This window comes from Antedon mediterranea, chromosome 2 (genome assembly GCF_964355755.1).
Source record: "Antedon mediterranea chromosome 2, ecAntMedi1.1, whole genome shotgun sequence".
Taxonomy (NCBI): Eukaryota; Metazoa; Echinodermata; class Crinoidea; order Comatulida; family Antedonidae; genus Antedon; species Antedon mediterranea.
In genome coordinates this window covers 33750504-33756654 of record NC_092671.1, presented here as the reverse complement: position 1 = coordinate 33756654, position 6151 = coordinate 33750504, and positions in this window count along the sequence as shown.

The window sequence follows — 6151 nt, the reverse complement described above, 5'->3', positions numbered from 1 at the left end:
AATACTACTTTTTGTCTTTTGGATTTTTTCAGTACTTCCTTCTGGATTAAACGCTGCTGAAAGTAAGTCACGCGGATAATAATACATATAGTATACATGCTTACTATTATAATTATTTTATTAAAACAATTTTTAAAACTGAATCGTAGCTACCGCTACACCTCCGCTGTATTTAAAAATCACACAATACCTTCCCGAACCACATAACAGGATTACAACTCGGATATATCGGAAATGTCTGCATTTGAATAAGAACAAGCTGAACCACAACGTAACTAAGAACAGTTTTTATTTTCACGTACGGCATAATGCAGGCATAAGCCCATGTGAATGTAAACTATTATGTAGAGGCGTTGTTAACCCCACTTACTAACGCCATAGCGTTATTCACAGAGTACTTTTAACACGTATAACTAGATAAACATGGAATTGTGCGTTTATCACCATGTTCATTAATATAACGAACGCGGCCGAAGGGATGTTAATATCTGTAGATTGCCTTAAGCCACACCGGTCTTAATAGTGCGTACGTATGCACGTACTTTGCGATTTGATATTCTGCGTTTTAACTTCAATCGAGAGACAAGATTGTGTAGACTTATTCAATATCATGATTCATTTTTAGGATACAGCAAACACTCTAAGCCATACATTTGTTGTTTAATATTTACGCATAGTCTAGTACATTTTATTCTTCCTAAGTTGTTTATGTAGGCATAATCTTGACGGTTGTTACCTTTCATGATGGCTCGAAAGTTTCCATTTTTATCTCAATCTTCCTTTGTATTTCATGAACGTTACATTTCAAAAGTGGATACATGTTGAATTTAGATTTCCCAAAATGAAGTCTTTGACAGTAAAAATTACAATAAGCAATTACAATACAAAGCACAATTATAGATTACAGTAAATCTAATCTAATAGGTATTGATATAAATTAATATTAATCATGGTATTGCTTATGTTTTCAAGACCTCCCCTTGGTGGATTAAACGCCGGAGGTACGTCGCATACAATCCATAATTCATACGCCTAAAATACGAAGAAAACTGGATAGTGCACCATCGTGTATAGGAAATCAATACTTCGATATTATTGTCCTCGTCATCATCAGTCCTTTGCGAAACAGGACGAGGAGCAACAGGATGGTGCTCATGAATAATTTATGCATGAGCTTAAACAAAATGGGCGTGAAATTCTGTCGTCTTCTTTTTGAGGACGAAAAAGTTGCCATTTTCCCGTTTACGGAGAACGACTAGAAACAATGTAAATATAATCTTAAATATACAGTTCAAATTACACCTTAACGTGAATTTGTTTAACTTCTAATTTAATTGTTTAACGAAATAACATTGTTATGGGTTAAAATGGTGGTGTTAAAAGAAATACATTTTGGGCGGTGTTTGAATACGAGGCCCCTAGCTTAGGCCTATTCCTGTATCACCAAAACCAAGCGAAGGGCCCCGCGCGGCAAGACGAGAAGGGAAAGCGGTAATGTCGGTCGTCGTCGTCTTTGCGCAAGGGTGCGTAACTAATTAAAGGACTACGCCGACTGTATAATTACGATTTTACGCTTTAGCGAACACAGGATGTTTGTCGCTGCCCCTAACGTCCTGTTTCGTAATTAACTTAGTGTTGATTCTGTGGACGTGTACGATTATATAAATATAGGAAAATAGTTATACGAATACGACAACAAAAACAGATACGTTACATTATTAATAACTAGATGGTTCTCGAATACATAATAATTTCAGCGTTAAAAAACTGACGATTTCAAATGTACGTACAATAATACATGTTTACAGGAACGAATAAATAGACACTAATTTATGTACTCAACTAAAATTAGCACCCTGTGAATTACTTCCGAAAGAGAAACTTGTCACAAAATGAGACCAATTGTTTAAGTCAAATTTAAACAAACTTAATTTGTGTTTTGTATGTAACATTAGGGTTGAGGGATGGGGAAGAGGATGGGTGCAAAGAAGAACAATTTTTAAATATATTCTTTATCCATTTAGTAAAAAAATATTAATTGTTTTCATGTTTTACAAATAATATACCACTAAACACTAGTAGATTGAAATAGCAGTACATGTAACGATACATCACTACGACGTGTATGTTTATATAATGTAAAACAATTTGTGAAAACCACCTCTATTCGGGGAAAATCATAAATTCGATTTAATCGTCAATAAATATTAAATTATCTAACTCAACTTAATTAGTAGGTCTAATGGTTTTCAATGGTTTCTTAGAGCCAAGTCATACTTAAGTTGGTTCCTACCCTACCCACCAAAGTTGTTTTGCGTTTAGGGCATATGATGCACCGTAGGCCTATCAGGGTCTACTATGGCTTTACAACGCTACTCATGCCAGTTAGGGAAGGGTGATGATGTGGGTGGTTTAACTGCAAAAATAAAGATTTGTACATAATATACGGCGACTGAAAACTCTAGCACTAGCTCATTATCCGTTTAAAAAAAATTATATCCAATCTCTGCAGCACAGATTGAATAAAAAATGGATCGAATTTCTGTTATGAGTATACAGTACTTTCCTTTACGACGCCTGAGGGAATAGACACTTGTGGAACGACACAGAGATTGGAATGTTCCATTCATCGCAAATCAATATATTTGTATAAACGTATATTAAAGTATCTAACTTAATTTAATTAGTAAACAGGGTTACATCAGGTGGTTAAAATCAGTATCGAAAGTACGAACCAACTTTATATACCATCGAGTAAAAATTCTAGAAGTAAGGCGCGATTTACCGAATTTTGCCCTTACGTAAATTTATATATAGAAGACTAGATGGTTCTCGAATACATAGTAATTTCAGCGTAAAAAAAATTGCGATTTCAAATGTAGGCCTACGTACGGCAGGACTATAAAACATTGTCGTTAGTACAGAAACAAATATATAGACACAATGATTTATGTAGTCAACCAAAATTAGCACATAGAAACTTGTCACAAAATGATTCCAAATTTTTTATTTGGACTCATTTAAACAAACCCAATTTGTGTTTTGTATCAAACATTAGAGTTGAGGGTTGGAGATGAGGATAGGTACAAAGAGGAACAATTTTTTAATATATTCTTTATATTAAATTATTCTTTATATTTCTTTATTAGCCATCCATTAACGAAATATTTTTTTTTATAGGCCTATAAATAATATACCACTAAATAGAGTAAACCATTTCCGATTTAATACTTTGTTAAAATTGTCACTGTCTCATAGTCGATTGAAATATTAAAGTATATTTAAAGACCACTACTACGTTTATATTTTTGTAATTATTAATTAATACAAACGTTGAGAAGCAACTATCAGTAATAAAGTATTATATTATTATGTGTTTATAATCTAAAAGTAGGGGCTACCCACACTCACAGTAATCAAGTTTATTAGTATATTTGTTTATATTATATCTAACAGTACCAACACACTTTTGATTCAAATGGCGATCAAAAGTGGTTAATACCTATTTGCAGTATTGTATAGCATTACAATAATATTTATGTTTATTCTCCAATGTTCCATAAATTTATCTACTTGTGTTAAACCATGGAGGTTTGCAAGTATGGTTAAACCAAATAATTTGGAATGTTCCATTCATTGCAAATCAATACATTTGAATAAACGTATATTAAATCTGTCAAAATAGTATTTTTTAAAGAAAGTCGGCCTGTCTTCAACATTATGATGCTGTACTTGAGCTGTTCAACCGGTTTTGAGCCATTAAAAACAATTATCGTAGGAGGAGATATGAAAATGCGAAGCATCCTCGTATTATTGTATGCGGGTATTTTTCACGATGGACATGCATTATACCGTGTATACCACGATCGGAAAACACCCCTATTTGGGGCAAATCGTTGAACCAAAATTCGTTTTAATTGTCAATAGCTAATTATCTAACTCAATTTAATTAGTAAACAGGGTTACATCAGGTGGTTAAAATCAGTACAGAAAGTACGAACAAACTGTATATACCATCGAGTAAACATTCTAGAAGTAACGCGCAATTTACCGAATTTTGCCCTTATGTAAATTTATATATAGATACATTCTGTCGTTTTCAGGAACGAATAAATTGACAAGGTGATTTGTAGGTTGTCAACTAAAAGTAGCACCCTGGTAATTACTTCCGAAAGAAAACAAAATGAACCAAAATTGTTTAGTCAAATTTCAACAAACACAATTTGTGTTTTGTATGTAACATGAAGGTCGAGGAATGGACAGAGGATAGGTGCAAAGAGAAACAATTTTGAATATTATTTTATCCACTCAGTAACGAAATATTGGTTTTCATGTTTTATAATAATAAAACTAAACATAGTAAAATATTTGCAATTGAACACTTTGCTGAAACTGTCATAGTCGATTGAAGTAGTACATAAGTAACGATACATTCATTTTGTGAATGTTATTATGTTGCATGTAGGCCAAATAGTGTAAACAGGACCATTTTAGTAGCAAATTAACTACTTTAGTACGCCCTCATTGAACATATTATATTAAATATATCGCATATTAAAATGTATTGCATGTGTTAAAATCTAGCAGTTCACATTTTTCTTTCTCTTTTATTTCAGAACCTTCTACAGGAAAAAAAATTAAGTAAAGCATAAAATAATATTTGAGTTTATTATGTGTATATATAATACAAATTATTGTTTAATATTTAATTATAGTGTATTGTGAACTTGCACAGCATCTCGATATCTGATTCTAGTTTTAAACAGTATGAAATATGTTGTATATTTTTCTTGTTGTTACTATAATAATGAATATTTATAAATCCAATACAACTACATATTTTATTGTTTACACATTCGACTAGTAGGAATATTATTATTAATGCAAATGCTATCCTTTCTGTGTTTTATTAAAACTATATATGAATTAATGAAGTGAATATTTCCACATGTTTAACCTTTTAAAATGGTATTGTCTTTGGCAGAATTATCTGTTAATGATTATAAGAGAAAACAATAAGTTTACGATGTTGTTTTGTGCCTTTTTAATATTGTAATATCGTATAAATAAAAACCAATAATACTACTGGCTTAATTATATTTGTATGAGTATTATTGCAAATTCAAATGTTATTCTTTTTTACTTGTTGTTATATGAAATATATGAATTAATGCAGTGAATATAACCACATGTTTAAACTTTTAAAATGATAATTATAATTATCTTTGTTAATATCAACAATTTTGTACAGTATCTATTTAAACTATTTAATATTCAATTTAATTGTTTGCAAAGGAGAAGATTGTTGACAATCTTAATATGAACTACAGCTACTGTAATACGTTTGTCAAGCCAATCATGTATTAATTTATAAAGAAAGTATCAAACGCCGTCGAAAAATCTACATAGCAGACATACAGATCTCATTTTTTAATTTGTTTAGTATTAATATATTTAAAATGCAAAATAATATGATCACTCGTGCCGGATAGTTTTTGAAAACCAATTTGTTTTTCGAGAAAGAATTTTTTTTAATAGCAAAATTACTATTAATATAACTATTACCTAATAGTATTGAGCAGATGAGTTCGTATAAATTAATATTAACTGCAATTACTAGGATACTCCATGGAATTTGTGATCCTTTTTTGCGAACAAGCGTTAGCAAACTTAACTTACTAATAGAATAAACCAGAGACGTAATGATAGTGGTTACGCAAATTTTTAACATTTCTTTGCGAATTCCATCTGAAGCAGTGCAGACGTACCATTTTTAAGTTTTCGCACATATTTGATGAACTCATCCGAGTGTTTAGCATAATCCATATTATAATTTGAATAATGGAAAAAAGGTTTGTTATTGTAAAACTCGTCAGTTTGTGAATGGATGACGGCCTAATAAATATCACTGGTATGTGTATTACATCTAGTTACATGTAAATTGTTTTTATTTCATTTTTAAATTAATTTAATTTGTAATTTTTTGATAAAATAAGATTTCCAATAACACACACAATAAAACTATTAGGTGAACGAGCCCACGGTACTCGACATGTTGGCCGACAGCCATTGTTCTTCCCGTAGTGAAGCTAAATTGGCGATGGATTTCTGAAGGGTACTCAATTATTAATTTATTAACAATAGTAATAGA